This window comes from Haemaphysalis longicornis, unplaced genomic scaffold, assembly GCF_048455015.1.
Source record: "Haemaphysalis longicornis isolate Haplotype H1 unplaced genomic scaffold, Haemaphysalis longicornis Haplotype H1 scaffold_2, whole genome shotgun sequence".
In the NCBI taxonomy this organism is placed as follows: domain Eukaryota; kingdom Metazoa; phylum Arthropoda; class Arachnida; order Ixodida; family Ixodidae; genus Haemaphysalis; species Haemaphysalis longicornis.
In genome coordinates, this window is record NW_027526295.1 from 27192514 (window position 1) to 27214681 (window position 22168).

At 49.1% G+C, this 22168-nt stretch overlaps 1 long non-coding RNA gene across 1 annotated transcript; it reads left to right on the forward strand.

Annotated features, from left to right (window-relative positions):
- Positions 1 to 404: 404 nt before the first annotated feature.
- LOC144168808 (uncharacterized) lies at positions 405 to 16313 on the forward strand. The gene is made up of 3 exons (XR_013322243.1): positions 405 to 765; positions 12072 to 12190; positions 13681 to 16313. It is a non-coding gene; the product is annotated as an uncharacterized LOC144168808 (long non-coding RNA).
- Positions 16314 to 22168: the final 5855 nt, after the last annotated feature.

The following is a 22168-nucleotide window of genomic DNA, read 5'->3' on the forward strand; positions in this document are numbered from 1 at the left end:
TTCCTTACATCCATTAACTCATACACAGATGCACACAAGGTATGGACAAGAATATGCAAACTTAAAGGACAACATACACATAGCCTGCCCCTGGTCAGTACAACAGGGGACGCACTCGAAGACCAGGCTAACACTCTTGCACAACACTTCCAACACGTTTCCAGCTCTGCACACTACACAAACACTTTCCTAAAACATAAAAATACTTGTGAAAAGAAGTCCCTACATGACAGTAACAGGTCAAAATCTGGTTACAATTCTGAATTTACACTCTATGAGTTGAGGGCTGCACTGAGCACGTGTAAGCCTTCAGCTCCCGGCGCAGATAAGATTACATACACCATGATACAACACCTACACCCGGACACTCTTGAAACACTCCTACACCTATAGACGGTATTCATTCAAAAGTTTAGCGGGCGATTTTCTTCGCTTGGCCACACTGAAAGCCGCCATGTCTGTGGCCACTGTGCTAGCGCATGCGCTGTGCGCCCACATCTCGAGAAAAAAAAAAAAAAAACACCGGTGTCCCGTTTGTCGTCTGCCGCGTTTCAACCCAATTATCGGTAGTGGCGTCAAGAGATATATTATTAATCGCATTCACATTACGTGGTGGCGCTCTACCTGCCATCGATAACTTCGCATCACCGGAGGATGAAACCGCGGCAGCGAACGGCCGGAACGGCGCGCAAAAGTCGGACACTGCTGGCTGCCGCCGTGGATGCCGACGCAAGTGCACCCGCACCGTATCCACGACTTTGTCTGGTAAGTTCCCCCTAATACATGGTTGATTACAAAAACCGAATAATTTCTTTGGAGAGCTGTTTCACGTGTACGCCGAGTTAGCGATGGTAGCGAATGCGAGGCCGCTTCCCGAGCCGTGCTGTAACCCGAGCGCTGACGGATCGCAAGCGCCCTTTGAACAAATCCCTCGAGTTTGGCTTCCGTACGGCAACATTTTCTGCATATGCCTTCGGGCGATCGCTTTTCTGCGAGCATACGCGTGACTTATCGCGACGCAGTCGCACGCATACGTGGACTCTAACGTTTTTATCGCTCTACCTACTCGTGTTCGCCCCCGTGTGCCAACGTGTTTTCAAATAAATTGGAATTGAAAACTTAGGCAGGCAGCAATGCGCCACCATCAGCTTCGCAGTCACCAGTCGCGGTCGCACGCTGGATGCCTTGTCGGTTGTTCGTACGAGGGATAAAAACAGGCGCGCTCTTGTTTTTTATTTAAATCGCGGCAATCACTGACACTGACAATCACTGACATCACTGAGATTTTCTTCAGACTCCAATTCCAGAGAAAATCTGCTGTTGCAGTGACCAACCCGTTCCGCTGGTGCCGTGTAGATTCAATGCGCAAGTCTTGACGCAGAAAAATTACTAGGACCCAGATTTCGGAAGTGTAGTGGACGCGCATTTCACGGCGCGCTGAAGGTGCGTTTCTCACGCTCGCTCGGGCGGCGGTTCGCGTTACCGGACCCGCCGGATGTGTGACGCGTGAGCTATCGTGTTCCACGCCTGCGCCGCCGCGCCATCGGGGACCGGGGGGGTTTATTTCTCTTCGCTTAATAAGGCACTTGAGTTCCAGCAACCGGTCGGTGTGGTCGCTTTCATCGTCGCTCGTCAGCCGACGAGACATGGTGTCAGAAGTGGGATAAAGTTAGCGACACATCGATCAATTATTAATAGCAATCAGTCTAAGGTGCGTAGCCTGCAAAACACGCTATGGCGGATGGAGATCCTTCTATCCAGTTCAGCGGCACCGGGCTTCAACCGCCACCGAAATTCGATTTTGGGAACCCAAGCTCTTGGAAAGAATGGGTCTACCAGTTCCACGACTATTGCTATGCATCTGGGCTCTACCAAGCGCCGGGAGAAGTACGGGTCAGAACGCTTCTTTACGACATGGGCTCCCAAGACGCCTGCCGCGTTCTCGACACTCTAGCATTGTCCAGCGAAGACGAGCTCGCTAGAAGAAGTTCACCGATCACTTCATCCACCCGGTCAACGAGGTCTACGAAAGTGTCCGCTTCCACCGTCGAACCCAGGGCGAAGGCGAGACCGTAGACGAGTTCTACACCGCGCTGCGTACACTTGTCAAAAAGTGCAACTACGCCTCAGCGGAAGTGGAAGAACGACTCGTTCGAGACAGGTTCGTCGTGGGTCTCCGGGACTCTAACCTTGTGGACAAACTGTGCCGAACACAAAAGCTTACCCTTGAAGAAGCAAGACTACAGGCTCGCATCAACGAAGATGCCGTGAAAGCCCGTGCAGCAGTGTTCCAAAAAGAGCCGAATCCTGCTCACGTTGTGGCCGAGGCCAAAGTTCAAAAGCGCTTCCAAAAGCCGCGACATGGCTCGAATTCTCAAGGGAGCTCCGGCAAGCGTGTTACGAAGTCCAACACAAGCGACGCTACTACGAGCTGCAGATACTGCGGTCGACCAACGCATCCTCGAGCAGATTGCCCAGCTAGGCAAGCCAAGTGCAAAGGGTGTAATCGGATTGGACACTTCGAAGCAGTCTGCGAAAAGAAAAGCAAGAAGAACATGGGAGCTCTCACACTGCACTCCGTAGCAGCCATCACCAGAGCCAAGTTCGTAAAAGTGGCCGTCAACGGACTACGCTAACTTCAAGGTCGACTCGGGTGCGGAGGTGACAGTGGTACCGGACTCGTTTCCAGGCATACCGAAACAGCTGCAAAAGCCAGAAGGTGAGCTTACGGGCCCAGGAAATTACTCCCTCACCGTTCTCGGAACATTCCAAGCGAAACTGAGCTGGAAAGGCAGGTCTACAGTGCAAACAGTGTATGTTGTGCCTTCGCAAGACCCGCCGCTTCTTGGATTCCCTGCGATACAGGCTCTCGGATTTATACGGTTCGTGGACAGTGTAACGGATTCTACCGTCACTTTGAAGGACAGTCTCTTCGATGGCTTGGGCGAGCTGCAAGACGAAGACGTGATACGTCTCCAACCAGGCGCCAAACCGTTCTCACTCAGCGTGCCGAGAAGAGTACCGATTCCGCTTCACAAACCAGTTCGAGAGGAGCTCACCAAGCTCGAATCCCAGGGAGGCATCCAACGAGTGGACCGTCCCACACCATGGTGTTCCGGTATGGTGGCTGTTCCAAAAGCAGGAGGAGGCTACCGAATATGCGTTGACCTCACCCGACTCAACGAAGTCGTGCTTCGGGAGCGTCACATACTACCCGCAGTCGAGAACATCCTGGGACGCCTCGGATCAGCAAAGGTATTCTCTAAGCTCGATGCTACCGCTAGCTTTCACCAGGTGAAGCTTTCAGAAGAAAGTCAAGAACTCACTACGTTCATAACACCAATGGGAAGATTCTGTTTCCAAAGGCTACCTTTTGGAATCTGCTCAGCGCCAGAATATTTTGAGCGACAGATGAGCAGAATTCTGGAAGGCCTCGAAGGAGTTGTGAGCATGATTGACGACATTCTTGTCTTCGGAGCACCGCAGCAAGAGCATGACCAACGTCTCAAGCAGGTGTTATAGCGCTTGGAAGAAGCGGGAATCAAGCTGAACCGCAAGAAATGCACGTTCTCTGCAAACCAAGTCAAGTTTCTTGTAGTCGTGGTTAGCGCACAAGGAATCAGTCCCGATCCAGAAAAGGTCGAGGCCTTGGCCAAGCTACCAACCCCATCGGATGTCAGTGGTGTCCGAAGACTGCTGGGAATGGTGAACCATGTGGGCCGCTTCATTCCTCATCTTTCCGACATCACAGCACCGATCAGGGCATTGCTTCAAAAGAGAAACTCATGGCTTTGGGGACCGTGCCAGCAAGCTGCTTTCGACGAGCTCAAAAGCTTGCTCAGTTCAGAGGTCTGCATGGCTAAATATGACCCATCGTACCCCACGGTTGTGTCAGCTGACGCAAGCTCATACGGTCTCGGAGCTGTATTGCTTCAAGATCAACCATCGGGAGAACGACGAGCGGTTGCTTACGCCTCACGATCCCTAACGGACACTGAAAGCCGCTACAGTCAAACAGAAAAAGAAGCTTTGGCTGTGACGTGGGCTGTCAAGAGGTTCGACCAGTTTCTGAGGGGCATCGCATTTCAAGTCGAAACGGATCATCGTCCTTTAGTCACGCTCCTGGGATCAGCAGAACTCGACGTGATTCCGCCCAGAATCCAGCGCTTGCGAATCCGTCTTATGCGCTATCAGTTCACTGTTCTCTACGTCCCTGGCAAGCTGATTGCCACGGCAGACACGCTGTCAAGGGCTCCTATTCAGGGACACGATCCTGAGCGAAGTCAATGGCAGACAGACTCCATCGAGTTATTCATCGGGGAAGTCGTTACAGCAGCTGCCAACCTCATGTCCTCCCGCATGGATGCCTTACGCAAGCACCAAGCGGAAGACGGCATCTGTTCTGGGCTACTCCGCTTCTGTGAGAAAGGATGGCCAGAAAACGTCTCAAAGGTTCCAGTTCATCTAAGGGAGTACTGGAAGGAAAGGGGCAACATCACAGTGTGTGATGGCTTCTTGCTCAAAGATCGCCGCATCATTATTCCAAGCCTGATGCGCCGTGAGGTACTTCAGCAAATCCACGAAGGCCACCAGGGCATTGGACGGTGCAAGGCAAGGGCAAGGGACGCAGTATGGTGGCCTACCCTTAACAGCGAAATTGAGCAGCTCGTAACATCGTGTGAGAAATGCGCTCAGACGAGAGTTCAGTGTTCGGAGCCACTAATCGCAACACCGACTCCAAATCGGCCATGGCAGCGTGTAGGCGCCGACTTGTTTGAACTTGCCCCGCACGGGGCACCTTGAGTAATCTTGGTGACGGTGTTGGCGACACCGCGGACCCCGAGCCCCCATACTCTTGCTGTAATCTACCGTGGCTACGAGTTGTAAGGTGAAGGGCAGAAACCACAAACGGTGGCCGTCGGAGCCCAGGTCAAGCTCCGGCGGATGGGCTCCCTGTCTGTTTACCAGGCAGGGAGCTCCGGGACCTCTCAGGCTATCAGGGTAAGGTTTGAGAAGAAAGTACCCCCGTCCCCTGCTTTTTTCAATATCGCATGGCTTTTTCTTTATCCCTCCAATCCAATGATCGGCCCCCTAAAAGGGGCCGCACCGAAGTACTAGCTAAAGGTAAACCAGAACATTTCCACAAATTTCTTGTCATTCACTCTGCAGAAACCACTCCTGTTGCAAAGAAGTCTGTCATTCTGTTGGCAAAGTGCATTGAGTCTGTTGTTGGTTCAGACTATGATGCTAAGAAACTCGCCTCAGGTGATGTACTGGTCGAAGTAAAAAGGAAAAATCAGAGTGAGAACCTACTGAAACAGACGACGTTGGCCAACTTGACTGTCACTGTGACACCACACCGGACCCTCAACTCCTCGCAAGGAGTCATATCAGAGAAAGAACTAGAGTCTGAGACGGAAGCAGATCTTCTTGAGGCGCTCCAACCTCAACATGTAACTGCAGTAAAACGAATCGTAATTCGGAGAGCAAACCAAGAAATTCCGACAAAGCATCTAATCCTAACGTTTGATCGCACAACGCCTCCAGAAAAGGTCAAAGTGGGTTTTCTTAGCTGCAGCGTACGACCGTATGTCCCAAATCCAAGGCGCTGCTTTAAGTGCCAACGATACGGCCATGGAACCCAATCATGCAGAGGGAAGTTAACATGTGCCAACTGTGCTGAGACAGGTCACTCCTCAGAAGCTTGTGAAAGCACCACTCAGAAGTGCCCGAATTGCAGCGGACCGCACGCTGCTTATTCGCGTGCGTGTACACAATTCAAGGCCGAAAAGGAAATAATTCACATAAAAGTAAATGAAAACATCACCTATCCAGAAGCGCGCCAAAAGCACAAGCTGCTTTCGGCCACATCGTACGCAGACGCCGCCCGCCGGGGGTTGGGGCGGCGTTTGGTCAGCACGGCAACACAGTGCAGCCTTCTTGCTGACGTGTTGCTGTCCCAACCCCCAGCTGAGCAGCCACCTGCTGCCTCTACAACACCTGTAGAGGCTGCGGGGGCCCCGTCTCTTGCCGCACTGCCTTCGGTAGTCCAGAGTAGTCAGGAATCGCCCAGTGTGGCGACTCCAGCGAATGTGGCGAGTGCGATCGCCGCTGGGAGCTCTGCCGCTCTCACTGTGTCCTCTCCACAGGCCCTAGGGACACCTGAGGGCACGGAGGAGATGGACACGGTAGGGCCCACAGAAGCGCCCATCCTAGCCCCGCCGCCTGCCCCGCCCGCGGCGCTTGGGGCTGGAACCAAAGGCACCCGTAAGGGTGCAAAGTCCAGGGGGCCCGGTCCGCCGGACACCCCCCGAACATCTGATGAGGAAATGGACGTCGGACCGTTCCTGTCTGCATCGCTCCGCAAGGAACGGGCTGCGGCGTCCAAACCAACAGAAAAGCCAAAGAAACCCGCTCCAAGAATACAAGCCCCGATAGACAAAACATGAACCCACACACACATTCCAGTAGCTCTTAAAGGTACATAATGGGAACAGAAAATATCATCCAGTGGAACTGTAGAGGCCTCCTTAACAATCTTGATGATGTCTACGAAATATTGCATTCCAATCAGCCAAGTGTGATGTGTCTACAAGAAACACATTTAAACTCCAAACACACAAATGTCTTGAATAGTTACATGGTATTTAGGAAGGACAGGGCTGGTGGTGGTACATCTTCAGGTGGTGTGGCCATCATTGCCCGAAAATCATTGGCATGCCACCCTATCCAATTACAGACTGTCCTTGAGGCTATTGCCATTAGAACCATAATTTTCAATAGGCTGATAACAGTGTGCTCCATCTACATCCCTCCTGACTTCCAGCTTTCAAGCTCCGATTTCGAGGGCCTTGTCGATCAGCTACCAGAACCTTTCATTCTTATAGGTGACCTCAATGCACACAACACTCTTTGGGGCTCTCACCGCACAGATGCCCGAGGTCGCCTAATCGAAAAATTTCTCATATCTTCAGGAGCATGCCTATTTAACAAAAACAAGCCTACATACCATAATATAGCACACAACACTTATTCACACCTCGACTTGGCCATTGGCTCTGCAGCACTCTTTCCATCACTTGAGTGGGATGTTGGCACTAACCCATATGGTAGTGACCACTTCCCTACCTCACTAACATACATAGATAAAGGACCTAGCAGTTCCCCTTCCCATTGCAAGTTTATAGAAGCAAGAGCAAACTGGAACACATTCACAGAGACATCTCAACTACACTACACAGACATAACACACTTACCTGTAGAGAAGGCAACACAGCTCGTCACGGAGCACATTCTCGCCGCCGCCAAAAAGTCAATACCCCAGGCCTCTGGGGCCTCGCGCAACCCGAGAAGGCCCTGGTGGAATGACGACTGCAAGCGTGCGCGGGAGGCCCAGAACAAGGCGTGGGGCATCCTCCGTAGACACCCCACAAGTTGTAACCTTATTTCTTTCAAAAGAGCGAAGGCATTAGGTAAGCGTGTGCGCCGTGAGGCAAAAAGGGAGAGCTGGCGCGCCTTTCTCACATCCATAAATTCATACACGGACACCCACAAGGTATGGACCCGAATACGTAAACTAAAAGGACAACACACACATAGCCTGCCCCTGGTTAGCACGACAGGGGACACTCTGGAAGATCAGGCTAACACACTTGCACAACACTTCCAACACGTGTCTAGTTCTGCGCACTATACAAACACTTTTATGCAACACAAAACATCTGCCGAAAAGAAGCCTATACGCGACAAGAACAAGTCAAAGTCTGGATACAACTGTGAATTTACACTCCATGAGCTGAAGATTGCTCTTTCCACTTGTAAACCTTCTGCTCCAGGTGCAGACAACATTACATACACTATGATTCAACACCTACACGCAGACACCCTTGAGACACTCCTGCACCTATACAACCAAATATGGCTATCGGGGCACCTTCCAAGGCTTTGGAGGGAGGCCATAGTTGTGGCTTTTCTGAAAGAAGGGAAGGACCCTTCTTCTCCCGCAAGCTATAGACCTATTGCCCTGACCAGCTGCCTGTGCAAGCTCTTCGAGAAGATGATTAACCGGAGGCTCATGTACTTTCTTGAGTACAATGGTCTTCTCGAGAGCTGCCAGGCAGGCTTCCGGGCAGGGCGATCCACAAACGATCAATTAGTTGCACTGGAATCTTACATTAAGGATGCCTTTATACACAAACAGTACTGTATGACCGTATTTTTTGATATCGAGAAAGCTTATGATACGGCATGGCGGTATGGCATTCTTGCAGACCTAAAATCCTATGGTGTAACAGGTAACATGCTGAACACTCTTTCCAGTTACCTGTCTGAACGAACATTTCGTGTCAGAGTCGGTACGGCACTCTCAAACGTTCACGTGCAGGAGAATGGCGTGCCTCAAGGTGGCGTATTGAGCTGCACCTTGTTTATAGTTAAGATGAACTCTCTCCGAAAGGCACTGCCGCCAACCATATCCTGCTTGATGTATGTAGATGACGTTCAAATATCTTTCAAATCATGTAACATATCCATTTGTGAACGTCAGGTCCAGCTTGGGGTAAACAAACTTTCCCGCTGGGCAGATGAAAATGGATTTAAACTTAATTCTTCTAAAAGTACCTGCGTTGTATTCTCAAAAAGGCGGGGCCTCCTGCCCGATCCCGACATAAAACTCTTTGGTGACTCGATTCCAGTAAAAAGAGAACACAAGTTTTTGGGTGTGGTGTTTGACGAGAAACTCACGTTCATCCCTCACATCAGACAACTAAAACATAAATGCCTCAAAGCAATAAACATACTTAAGGTCCTTTCACACCACTCCTATGGCGCGGACAAGCAACTCCTCTTACGTGTCTTCACAAGCTTGGTGGGGTCCCGCTTGGACTATGGGAGCGTGGTTTATGGGGCGGCAACAAAAACAGCGCTGAAAATGCTAGACCCAGTGCTTCACTTGGGGCTTCGCCTCGCGTCAGGCGCTTTCCGTACAAGCCCCGTACAAAGCCTATACGTCGAGTGCGACAAATGGTCCCTAGATCATCAGCGAACATACATAGATCTTCTGTACGCTTTTAAAATTTCGTCAATAACCCACCATCCTCTCAAACCATTTATTTGTGATACACCCATGTCCCAACTTCTTCTTAATCGTCCATCTATCTCTGCTCCGTTCTCACATAGGGTGAGACAGGAAGTGTCAGAATTATCGGTCACCTTTTCAGACACCTACAAATCAACCCTTTCCGACTTTTTACCACCATGGCAGCTGCGCCCCGTGTCGTGCGATTCGTCCTTTGTAGCAATTGATAAAAAACGAGTACCCACAGCTGCAATTCTTCAGCATTTCTTGTTCCTTCAAGATAAATACAAGTGTGCAGAATTCTTTAGCGACGCGTCAAAAACAGCCCGTATCGTGTCGTGTGCTGCGCACGGACCTGATTTTAGGGTATCTAACACTTTAAACTCGAAAAGCAGCATTTTTACTGCTGAAGCCTATGGGATATTTCTGGTTTTAAAGCACATAGTTCATCATAAAATTCCCAAGTCCATCATCTTCACAGATTCCTTGAGTGTAGTACGTGCATTGTCATCTAAGCAGTACTGTAAAAACCATGTTATTCATCTAGTTTACAAAACCATTATGTCAGCTTATGCATTAAGTCTTGAAGTAACTGTATGCTGGGTGCCAGGTCACTCGGGGATCGCCGGAAACGAGACAGCAGATCAAATGGCCGCTGCTGCTGCACTTGCAAACACGGTGGACATAACAACAATACCGTACACTGACCTTAAGTCACACATCAGACAACACCTTCGCAATACATGGCAAGCACACTGGAATGAACAGGCAGACAACAAGCTACACGTTATAAAGACACTCTTGGGAGCATACACCACTGACACACATAACAGGCACAATGAAGTTACCCTGGCTCGATTACGGATAGGCCACACGCATGCAACACACTCATACCTGCTCACGGGATCTCCAAGACCCTTGTGTAGCAGGTGTGGAGACGGCCTATCCGTGATCCATGTGTTACTTCAATGCAAAGCACTCCACACAACACGACAGAAACACTTCGCCGACCTCTACAAACAACACATTCCACTACACCCAGCATTGTTTTTAGCGGATGACCCCATGGTTCCTGTACAACGCACGTTTAAGTTTCTTAGAGACATCAAGTTTTTACACCTGGTTTCATATCACGCGTAGTTGCTTTTAAACCCGATCTCATGCCGCGCACCATCACAACCTGGCCTTTTACACCAGCCATCCTCATTGTCTTTTACTGAATTCACTTTGGTTTTTGTTGAACGGTTTTAGCGTTTACGGTTACATCCTTCATACCTAACCACCGTTTTGGCGCTCTTTGCCCTCGTTGGCCTTGCGCCATGAAACACCAACCATCATCATCATCATTGTTTGAACTTGATGGAACTCACTACATAATCGCGGTGGACTACTACTCTCGTTTTCCGGAAGTAATCAGCTTGTCGTCGACCACCTCCACAGCTGTCATTGCGGCTGTCAAGAGCACGTTCGCGCGACATGGAATACCTGATGTGTTCGTGTCCGACAACGGCCCGCAATTTTCGTCACGGGTGTTCGCCGAGTTCGCGCAGACCTACGGATTTCATCACATCACGAGCAGCCCGGGCTACCCACAGTCAAACGGCGAGGCAGAACACATGGTGCGGACCATGAAGGATCTTTTCACAAAATCCAAGGACCCACACATGGCGCTTCTGGTGTACCGCGACACGCCAGGAGCGAGCGGATACAGCCCGTCGCAGCTCCTAATGGGCCGACATCTGCAAACGACAGTTCCGAAGATGCCAGACACCCTGCAACCGGAGTGGCCACCACACGACGAAGTTGCAGCTAAGGATAAAGCTAACCAAACAAAACAAAGTCAAGACTTCAACCGTCGTCACGCCGCCCACCAACTCCGCCCACTCGCTGACGGGGAGGATGTGTGGGTGCAGGATATGTCATGCGCAGCAAAGGTGCTCAGCCCAGCAAGAAGACCACGCTCATATGTGGTGGAAACACCGACATGCATCATTCAGCGCAACCGTCGGCATTTGGTGCCGTTCAACGGTGCAGGCATGCCTGATGGCCTTGCGTCTGACAGTTATTCAAGCACAGACGAAACACCAGCAGTGATTTGTTGAAAGCTCCGCGGATCAAACCCGCCGGATGTGTGACGCGTGAGCTATCGTGTTCCACGCCTGCGCCGCCGCGCCATCGGGGACCGGGGGGGTTTATTTCTCTTCGCTTAATAAAGGAACTTGAGTTCCAGCAACCGGTCGGTGTGGTCGCTTTCATCGCCACTCGTCAGCCGACGAGACAGGAAGTACCTTAATTTGAGGAATGAAAAAAAATTGGGCGTTTTAATTAGTGAACAAAGCGGAGTAACGCTAGTTCCATCTTTGGCTCATTCCTTTTAACTGCGCTATTTTTACTGTGCACCTTAAAACACCCGGTTATTCCTCCCTCCCCCTCTGTGCTTTTACTACATAGCTGCATTTATTACATGGAATGGAGAGTTGATTTTTAAGCAATGCCTTGGGCACACATTGTATCTAGCAGGTTATTTTATGCACCATTCTTTTTTTAAGCAACCAACCTTCACAACCGGCAAGCAGACTATTCATATGCTTGCAGGCTCTGTTTTCACCATACTTGCGTCTGCACATATGTATATTTGTTAAACGTTGCCTGCATACCTTCTAGTCCAGACTTCATATTTGAAAAGCGGCAACTGGCCACAGTTGCCGCTTTTCTAATGGAGGCGAAAAGCAGAAATGCCCATGTTCGAGATTTTGGCACACGTTAAAACATCCCCAAGTGGTCAAAATTAACCTTAGTCCCTCACTACGGTGTGCCTCATCGCCTGTGTAGTGTCAGTGTGTTAAACCTCATAGTCAATCAAAGTGTTCGTACAAACCTTCTACAAAGCAAGCACAAGCCGTTTTCAACTTTATGTGGTCACTGGTGAACTGACTGTTGTAAAACTGTGCATCGCAGCATGTTTAAGTTCACATGTTACTACTCACTCTTGCAGGTCTGAAGCATGAGATCAACCACTGGCTCTCAACAGCCACTCCCCAGTCCGGCGAAGTCAACAAGAAGCCATCCAGCCACCACTAGGCACACAAGGCTGCAGAAAAAACTTGGCATAGCGTATGCATGTTTCTGGCCTATTTTTGCTTCTCTTAAGAAGGTAAAGTTTATGCAGCCTGTGTTGCTTTTCAGTTTCAGTTGTACAACTTTTTTTTTATGTTGATTATGCATTTTCGTGTTGAAACGTATAAAAATGTGCAGTGCCAAAGGGACACTGCACCTCCAAGGCAAACTTCATTTTAGATTTTTTTATCCTTCACTTCCGTAAATGCTGGCATCATTACAGGAGTACTTGTCGAACGTTTTGATGTGTGGGTGTTTGCGTCTAGCTGTCCCGAATGCAAGATGGTGTGCCACGGTCCCTTAAAGGGGCTGGACCTACCCCACTTCTGATAGTGATGAAAAGCATGTCATAGTCTTCACATAAGCCATATGATGGCCAATTCTTTAAATACGTGTGAACATCCACTGCCTGACTACTCTTTACGTCCCAACTTTCAGCCTCTCATCAGTGCTAGTAAACATCCTACGCGAGGCTGACCCCTTTGCTAAGCTGCACAAAAAAAAGGTCAACCCAACAGCTCAGCCATTATCAGCAGCTGACAATCCTTGTGAATCCTCAGGTGCTGTCAAGTGCACAAATAACTCCGCCATGTGCTCACCTTTGTGAGAGAGAAACGAGCCAAGAATGCCCCAGCAACACATCAGTGATGGCCTCCCAGAGGGCCGATAGGATTCTCCAGGTACAGCGCGAAGGGGTTTTGAACCCCCTCCCCCAAACATTTTACTATGCTGCACATAAGCAAGTGCTAGCATTCATTTTGGCAAGGCTCCTTCCATTCTCCCATACCTCCATACACCCCCAACCCCTAAAAGTATTTCTGGCTGTACCAACAGTTGATGGACTGTGAAGAATGAGCACCCTGGAAAGAACTAAAGGAGGTGTTTCAGGTGTGCATTTGGAGGTTGTCAGGTGACACACTGTTGAGTCGAGTTGATACGTGCAGCATACCACGGTAGCAATGCACCAAGCATGTGTGATCCTGCATTCAAGGCCAGTGCACTGCAGGCGTATTAGTAACTGCACTTGCATTGGGTCAAATTAAACTACGCAGCTGTTGAGAAATACAATGGGGTGTACTCACGGGAGCAAAACTCTAGATTGATGCAAGCAGCAGCTGAAAGGCATTACATGCTGCCACATGAATAAGTGCCTCCTGCCAAGAAGACACTGGCTGTACGGCCTAGTTTAACAGTACGATGTTCATTTCGTGCTTGTTGCTTTGGCTACATGTGGCTTCGGCCTTGTTGAAGCGTTTTAGCGATTAACGGTCAGTAATGCATTGAACGTTTTTTTCTTGACCTCTGATTGGGAGCTTAAGCACGCGACAGGCTTCATTAAAATCAAGTCCTAGCACTTCGGGATTTACACTCTATGCGCAGATTGTGACTATTCGTGAAGGACGAGGACAATAGAAAGGAGCAGTAAAAAATTCTTTAGGGCCTCATCTGGGGAGAATGACCATTTGGGCTCCTTTCCTTGGTTGCAGCAAAGCCAAGGGAATGCGAGCTGTGGACCGGCGACCAAGGACAACTCCACCCGGAGCTGGGATTGTGTGCGCTGGACGTTGCGTCGTCGGCTGTCGAGCACTGAGGGCCAAAACCATCGAGGACAGACGGCCATATCCATGCCAACAGAATCAACCTAAACAACAAGGTGAGCTGGGCAGCTACGGTCTCCCACGGCAAACACACTCAGAGACACATGGTCCCCCAGAGTCAATACACTCTCGGCAGACATTCCGATTCATGCTCAGAAATTAACAAAATCCATCACATGCTTGAGTCCATTATCGTTGGAAAAAAAAAGTTCTAAAAGCAGCCCTAACTGAACTTAAGGGAGTCGACACCACTGTCAACCCCGCCTCTTCCAAAACGTCAGACCAGCATCTCAGGCCATCGTTGACTCCAGCCACAGCAGGTTACCGACCTTGGGGTCCTCAGAAATTGGGTCCGCAGATGCAATGGACAATTCTCCATCTGGCTCTAGTCAGTTAAAACACTGGGACAAGAAAATTGGCCTTGGCAAACCCCCCTTGCTTCGGGGTCGGATGATTAGTACGTTACGGAAGGTGTGCTTCAAAATTTTGGAGAACAGATCATGTAAACCCTCGTGCGACATTCAAAGCCATGTTAGTGCAATTTGAGGATAAGAGTGGTGCTAAAATCACCGGTCTCAACATTTGCATCACTGGTTCTTTGAGGACGCTGCGTGAAGGGGAATGGGCCCCATAAAATCGACTGCAAGTGCGTCTGGCCTCCGTCAGCGGACAGTTCCAAAGTGCTCACCAATCGTCTAAAGGCACATTCCCACTGGCGACTTGGCACATTGCGTGACGTCGCAAGTGATGAGCCAGGCATCGCTTTTTGTCGCTTTGCGAGGGAGGACAAGATCGCTCTAGGACTGAATCCCCGCGTTGCGCCTCGGCAATGCAAAACCGGATAGCCAATCATGGCTAAGGAGTCAGCTGACGTAGCTGCAAAGGAAAGATTTGTTTACATCCAGCAATGCAAACAATGGTGAGCCGCTGCTGCCGCACAGGGCTGACTGTGCCTGTCGGGTCAGGGGTCAGGCCGGCAAGGAATTTTTCATGCGCTTCAGTTCTTTGGTCAGTGACTTCAGGGTATGTGTGTACTAATCAACAAACAGTGTAGAACTCATCAGTGTGGAAAGTCTTTTCAAATGGCAAACAAGATGTAGAACTTGGAGCGTTCGGAGGCGTCAAAACTTCTGCGTCTGTGAAAAGAAGTGAAATTTGCCGGCCGGGATGCGAGTATTGTTGCATCGAATTAATTACTAAATGCAAAACATGGCTGACCGGCACGTTTCTCCTAAACGTATGGAGCCCTTCTCGCAACACCTCCAAATTGACCAAGCTTTTTTAGAAAACTCTTGAAATTTTCCATTTCGACACATTACTCATTGTCGGTGATCTTAATGCACATCACACTAAGTGGGGATTGCAAGCATGACACCATTAAAAAGCGAAAACCTTTGGCTTAATGCCCAACAAGAAGGCCTCACCCTTACCACTGACCATACGCATCCCACTTGCACCGGAAGTAGTGTGAGCAGTGATGAGCAGCAGTGTGAGCAGCCTTGCCTCACTTTTACAGAACACGCGTAAAGGAAGACCACTTTACGCAACACATAAGAGAATCTCGGCAGCGACCACCCGGCAACATCAAACGAAGGTCTGGTAGGCCCGCTTATCCTCATTTACTGAGATGCATTTCAAGGGCTCTGAGTGGTGCAGCGGGATTCCTCACACTCGGTGATTGGTCCACATATCTGAGAAATAACTAACATCAAGGCAAAGGCGGATCAACTGGGCCGAGATGCTGAGCAGGCAACTAATTATACATTTGAAGCAGGAAACCAATGCCAGGTTGACTTGCAGCTTCCCCACATGTGGGAGGCCAAGAGTGGTTTGCAACAGCAGCTCCGCAAGAACAGTCAGTTGCAACGTGTTTTGTCGCCTGGATTGGCTTGACCAACACATTGAAGAATACTCAGTTATTGCGACAAAATTGGCATGCAGCTTGCGATTGCACCGTGAGAAGCAACTACCCAAGACATGAAACGTCGTCTGATGCTTAATCGATCTCGGTAAGAGCCAAGCCATACATTGATGCAACCTAATGGGGAATTCCATTGAGAGAACAGGAGCAGTGGCATCGTGCAGTGAGGAGTAGGTGACAGAACACTTGGGGGCACGCGGGAGCAGGGCCACTGCACCTGCCATGAGTGCGGCACGCACCCGGAGAGCAGGTGGGAGAGGAAAAAACGACGAGGGGAAAACACGGTCCCGACCGGCTGTATGGGCATACATGATAGCATATTTATCAGGTTAAATAAGGGCGATCCGGCTACATTACTTGCAGTAGCAGCAATATGAGGCCTGTCTGCAAGATTGGCGAGTGAGGAACAGGCGGTATCACTACGAGGGCGTCTCAAATACGACAAAAACCAGTAACAGAGGCTATTTTGCTCATATGCACCATCTCTCGGGGTGAAGTAGAGGTTAAACTGCCGGCTACTTGTTCTTGTAGTCGTTCGTGCGAATCTCCCCGGTGCCGTTCGTTTTTCTCTCTCTCTCTCTCTCTCTCTCTCTCTCTCTCTCTCTCTCTCTCTCTCTCTCTCTCTCTCTCTCTCTCTCTCTCTCTCTCTCTCTCTCGGCCTTTAGCGTTTTTGAGAACTGAGAACGAATATTTCAGTAGAAGAAACACCCCCGCCCCACGCAGAATCGTTAAATGATGTACAACCAAAGTGGGAAGCTCCTTCACTGGGTCTGTTTACTGAACAGCACCGTTGATTCTGGGCATGGAGTTCAGTGAGAGTAAAGCCCCTCCTATGGGCAGGGCCGCGGCGGAGGGGCTTTAATTTAGAGCAGCCCAGCGGCAGCGCGGCGGCGCGCGCCATGTCGTCGCTCCATGTTAATTACCCGATTCTAACGCTCGCCCTTTTTCCGGAAAAATAGGCCGAAAAATCACATGCGCGTTAGCATCGGATTCGAAACCGAAACCGAAACAGCGGAAATTTCGTCCCACCCATCGCCATCACCATGTCAAGATGGCGCTAAAGCTTTTAGCAACGATTTTTCGGACGCAGGAAGCATATGCGCCTAGACTTTTCTATCGGCATTCACACAAATCGTCAAATTTTTCCACTTGCGCGCTTGATAACAGCAATGGCAGCAGCGGCTCTCACGCGTTCAAAACGAGCGGTCGGCTGAAGCGTGCGGCTCTGGAGAAGCTCGCGGGATGGGCGTGCGAGGCGTGGGCCACGATCCCATCGACCATGGTTGAATGTTCGTTCAGAAGTGTGGCATCGCGAAGGCTCTTGGCGGCACCGAGGACGAGATGTTCTGGTCAGCGGAAAGCGACGAGGAGTGAGATGAGCGAAATTACTTTGGGGAATAAATCGCCCATTTCTCCCGCATTCGTTTGTCTGGGTTATAAAGTTCCGTGCGCGTTACAAACGGAGGTGCAAGTTTTTTGGTTTTTTTGTCAGAAAAATCGGGTGCGCGTTAGAATCGGGGGCGCATTAGAATTGGATAAGTACGGTAGCTCAGAGATTTCCCGCCGCGCGAACTTTGTCGTGAAAGTTCGCTCCACGTATTCCAGCCTTTAGGCATCCCAGCAATCTCTGCGGAAAAGCATGTGTGAGCAAAGCCGGGCAAAGCACTTGTGGCAGTGTGAAGCATTCGCATGCTCGTAGGGCTCGCTGCCCATTCCACAAAGTTGCAAATGCACGATGGATACTGCTGCGCTCCCCGATACATGGGAGCAAAACACACACACACACACAAAGGGGAGGATATGACGTTAAAGGTCATGTGACTTCCTTCGTATCGTACTGTGCTCACTCCGACTTTTCAAGCGGGAGCAGATCGACCTGCTCCCAACTGCTCTCAGAGCACCGAAAGTGGTCTCGCACTACCACTGGATGACAGTGCTCCTACTTCTGTTCGACCACTGAAACACGCCTGCTCAGGAGAGAGCACTTTCAGAGTGCTTTTGAGTGCTCCTGCTCTCCCAATGGAATTCGCCATAAGTGTCATTCCCTATCAGTTTGGTAGCACGGACAAAGAACTACTAAAGGTTATTCAGGACCTTCATATTGCAAGCTGTGCTGCCAAGGTACTGCCCCCTACTCGAAATGCCCTCCTCAACATTACTTCGGGCAAGGTACGCGGCTGCCATTACGGCCCTTTGCACAAAACAAAATGTGCTTTTAGGCAAAACGACATCAGGAACAAATGCTTGTAATCTAGGTTATGACTTTCTGGAAGCCCTCACTCATTAGCTCAATATGTGTTGGGATAGAGGCCACATTCCGAAACAGTGGAGAAGAGCCAAAAATATTTTAATCCCTAAACCTTAAAAAAAGCTTACGATTGAAATTCTCCAGCCATTATCTCTCATTCCATGCATGGGAAAGGTTGTTGAACATGGAGGAAAACTCTTTTTCTGCATACCATGATCAGTTTCAGACGTACACTTTCTACAAAGGTTAAGGCAGCATGAGCTTTAGCTAACAGCCATACAAGGAGTCGCATTTTAAGCACATTGGACATTAACCTTCCTTGCAGCACGACTTTACAAGTAGCTATTCCAACAATGAGGATGCGGAGATTGCATCCTCATTCCCCCTCTTCTCGTGAAACGCACCCCAATTACAACGATGAGCGACGATAGGCCAGGGCGCAAGCTCTGCGCAAACGCTAAGCTAAATGTGAGGACGTGGTTTACAGGGACGCAGCCAACTATTTTCGTCTCGACGTAATATTAGTTGCTGTAGTCAATAACCAGGGAAACTCCATTGCCTCTGGCCCGCTTCATACCCCAGTGGTGTATGAAGCAGCAGCCATTGCACTGGCAATGGTGGCCTTCACAAAAATCAGAACAGTAAAAAAATTCAGGGAAGCTTGCGCTCACGTGCAAGACTTGATCATTGACGGACACAAAGTTGAGTTTTATTGTCGTGGTGCCGTGGTTGACGTCGGCGGGATGGCATTTCATTACCTTACGTTGAGCAACGCCAGAGTGAGCTCGTCGTTTTGGTCGACGTTTTCTTGTGCCGCCCTGTAAGCATGACTTATCGTCTCTAGCAGATGCTTTGCACGCCGAGCCTGTCGAAGCACACCGGCCTCTTCCTTTCCTCGGCCATGCCAACTATCTGTGGCCTATCCACTATCCGCGACAAACTATGCACACGTATCAAGGCACGCGAGCATGAATGGTGTGCATTTTCGTAGTATTTTAAAAGCTGCGGACACCATACAGAAATGATTTGCTCAACAGCATCGCTGTTAATTAAAACCTCCAAGTCTGCAATCCTAAATTTCTCCCGAGGGCAGATCTCGAAAGAGGTGTCCGTACCTCTAACTTTTGGCTTCGACCCCGAAAAACGAACCGGCAAGTTACATCTAATCTGGACCGCTGCCCTCTTTGGCATGGCCAGGAGTGAATCCGCACACAACGCCGCTTGCGGCTTCACCGACCTAGCGCACGTCAATCTGGACGGTGGCTTCATCTCACTGTCAGGCAGGAACAGAGTAGTGTCCTACACGGATATCCCCAACCACTGTCAGCTGACCTGAGCCTGTATCCCTCCCAGGAATCTGTGGTTTGGAGACACCTCCAGACAAATTCGTGTCGGAGCTTAATTGTCTACAGCTACTGTTACTCAGGACAGGTAACAGTAGCTGTCCCCCCACCCCCCCTGCAGAGTGCCACAGGTGCCAGGAAGGAGCAGGCCTAGCACACATGCTATGTCAGCGTCCTCACACAGCCACACCAAGTTTCAGTGTTAATAGCAGTGGGAGACCGTACTGCACAGCTCCTACTTGGGGAGAGTAGAACAAGGGTCGGAGCAGTAAGCACCCTGGAACTATCATCACATCTGTCTCTGGCCCTCCAACACCTTTCACCGTATGAATTGTTCCAATTTTTACTGCCCCATTTGCTCAATTCTTAGTTCCTACCCCATTTTAATAAAAGGTGTATTGAATGTTAAATACTCCAAATCTTTGTGCATCAACCGTAAGTGCATCTATCGCAAGTGCAAGGGGCATGAATAAAAGGGGATGCTTAGAATAAAAAAAAATTGCAATGTAGCAGTGAGTGTGAATTTTTGCATGTTTTAGCTATGATGGGCATGTAAATTGCTTTTCAGTGATGCTGTGTGCCAGATACTAAGTTCCCTTCTATGTACACAATGACGAGTTTTTCCCAGCAGAGTCCTGGGTATCGCGTTTACAATAGTGAAAATTCACTATCTGCTACTTATTTTTTTTTTGTAGGTCTTTAAGCAAAGCCTGCAAAGCTGTTAGTAGGCAACAGGTTAGTGGGCAACAACAGAAAAAAGTTTATTCAGCACACAGTATGTCATTTGTGATGTCACTGCTTAAAATGATATTTGCATTTTCCTCGTGTTAAAAAAATCACAGCAACTGGACAGTATCATACACAGAAAAGTGTTGAAACAGTTCAAAGAAATAGGGATTTAAAGGCATTATACAGACAGGTAATAGTTTTCTGGTAAATACACAAAGTAATGCCACACTCTTAAACTAAAAAGATAATTGAGATTGATGTGATTTCTCTAACATAGCACGTTAATAACAACTGAACAAGACGACAAGCTGCAGGCTTACAAAATTGCTTCACCGATGCAGTTGTTGGAGTCAGAAAAGAAATCTGTAAATACAGGATGTGTTGAGGACAAATGACCATCAATACCAGACGTGCCCAGTAAGTGCAGTCTTCTGCTGAATGGCAAACACGCAAAAAAAATGACTTGATACACTTAATTTACAACTAAAAACAAACTGCAAAAAATGTGAGTATAATCAGATTGCAAGGTAAAACTGACAGGACTAAATTCCTTGGCAAGTTGCAGTATTCCAAAATGGTTTTACCAATGCTGCAAATATAACCCGCCGCGGTGTCTCAGTGGCTAAGGCGTTGCGCTGCAAAGCACGAGGTGCAGTCACTTTCATTTCCGAGGGTTGGGGTGGTCGGACCAGCGACAAGCGCCTTACCGAGTCTTGCGGCATCTTAAATAACCTTGTACCAGGTGACACAGTGTTGGCTGACAGAGGATTCACAATAGGTGATGCTGTTGGCATCCACTCAGCCAAGCTAGAAATGCCGGCTTTCACTAGGGGGAAATCGCAGTTATCGGCTAGGGACGTCCAAAAAACTCGAAAATTGGCTAATGTCCGCATTCATGTAGAACGGGTGATTGGGCTACTTAGAGGAGGATACCGAATCCTGTCAAGCACTATTCCAATTGATCTTGTGGCTGTGAAGCACAACGAGAGGCTCACCCAGCTAGACAAAATTGTAGCTGTCTGCGCAGCTCTAGCAAATCTGAGCCAGTCAGTTGCGCCATTCGAATAGGCATTTTCCAGCAAGCCGTGTGCATCAGTTTGGCTGAGACAACAATGTCTAGCAGTTTCCCTTATTGTTTGGAAAATAGGTGGGTGAGGCACGCCGTAGTGGAAGGCTCCGGATTAATTTTGGCCACCTGGGGCAAGAAGGGGGGGGGGGATCTTTAACGTGCGCCGAAATCTCGCAGACACGGGCGTTTTTGCTTTTCGCCTCTGTCAGAAAAGTGGCTGGAAATCGAACCTCCAATGTCCTTGGGCCCAGCAGCACAACACCTTAGCCACACAGAAGAGGATGGAATGGGAATGGCCGCAATGAAATGCCAATACTGGGCAACAGTGAAAAGAGCAGCAGGCATCCAATGCCACTGGTTAGAAGGCGAACATGACCATTAAGACAGCCAGGATGCAACGCATAGTTAGTGTGGTGTGTAACGGGTGTGCAAAAAATGTTGTGTGGTGGGCATCTAAAATCGTCGCAAACCATGTGTATTTATTGGAAGTATGATTTAGGGACTACCCAGCGATGGGCATAACAGCACAATGCACAGGCTACTGTACCAGGTAGTGCAATTCCTGATGATTGACTTATTGATGCAATTTTTTGTTTCGCTGTAGTATCTAAATGCACAGATGTTTTGGTTTTCATTGTGTGATTTGCAGTTATGTTCTATCATGAAGATTTTAGCCCTGGTCATCTGTATGAATGCACTCTTCTGTTCAAACAGAACATTATGAGGATTTTACTCCTGTAGACATGAAAAGCTGTTTCCTGGACTGTTGACCGACGATTTACCTAATTTCTTGGCAGTGAAAGTTTTGATGTGCCGTAATGTGTAAAATAAGCCCTCTGAATTTTCCATAATGTGAAATGCTATTCCACGCAGTGAATGGCAGCACCCATTGCGAGCCTAAAGTAATGGGAGTCTAGATGAAGACATCAAGCCCAATTTTGAACTGTTACGCTCGTGATTTTGATTCCAATGGTTTAGGTAGGTTATTTTTTGTCAGTTGTTACACCACTGTCCATTTTATGCTGCTGCTGCTGCTCTAGTAAACGTTCTTCAGCTTAGTTCTGTGT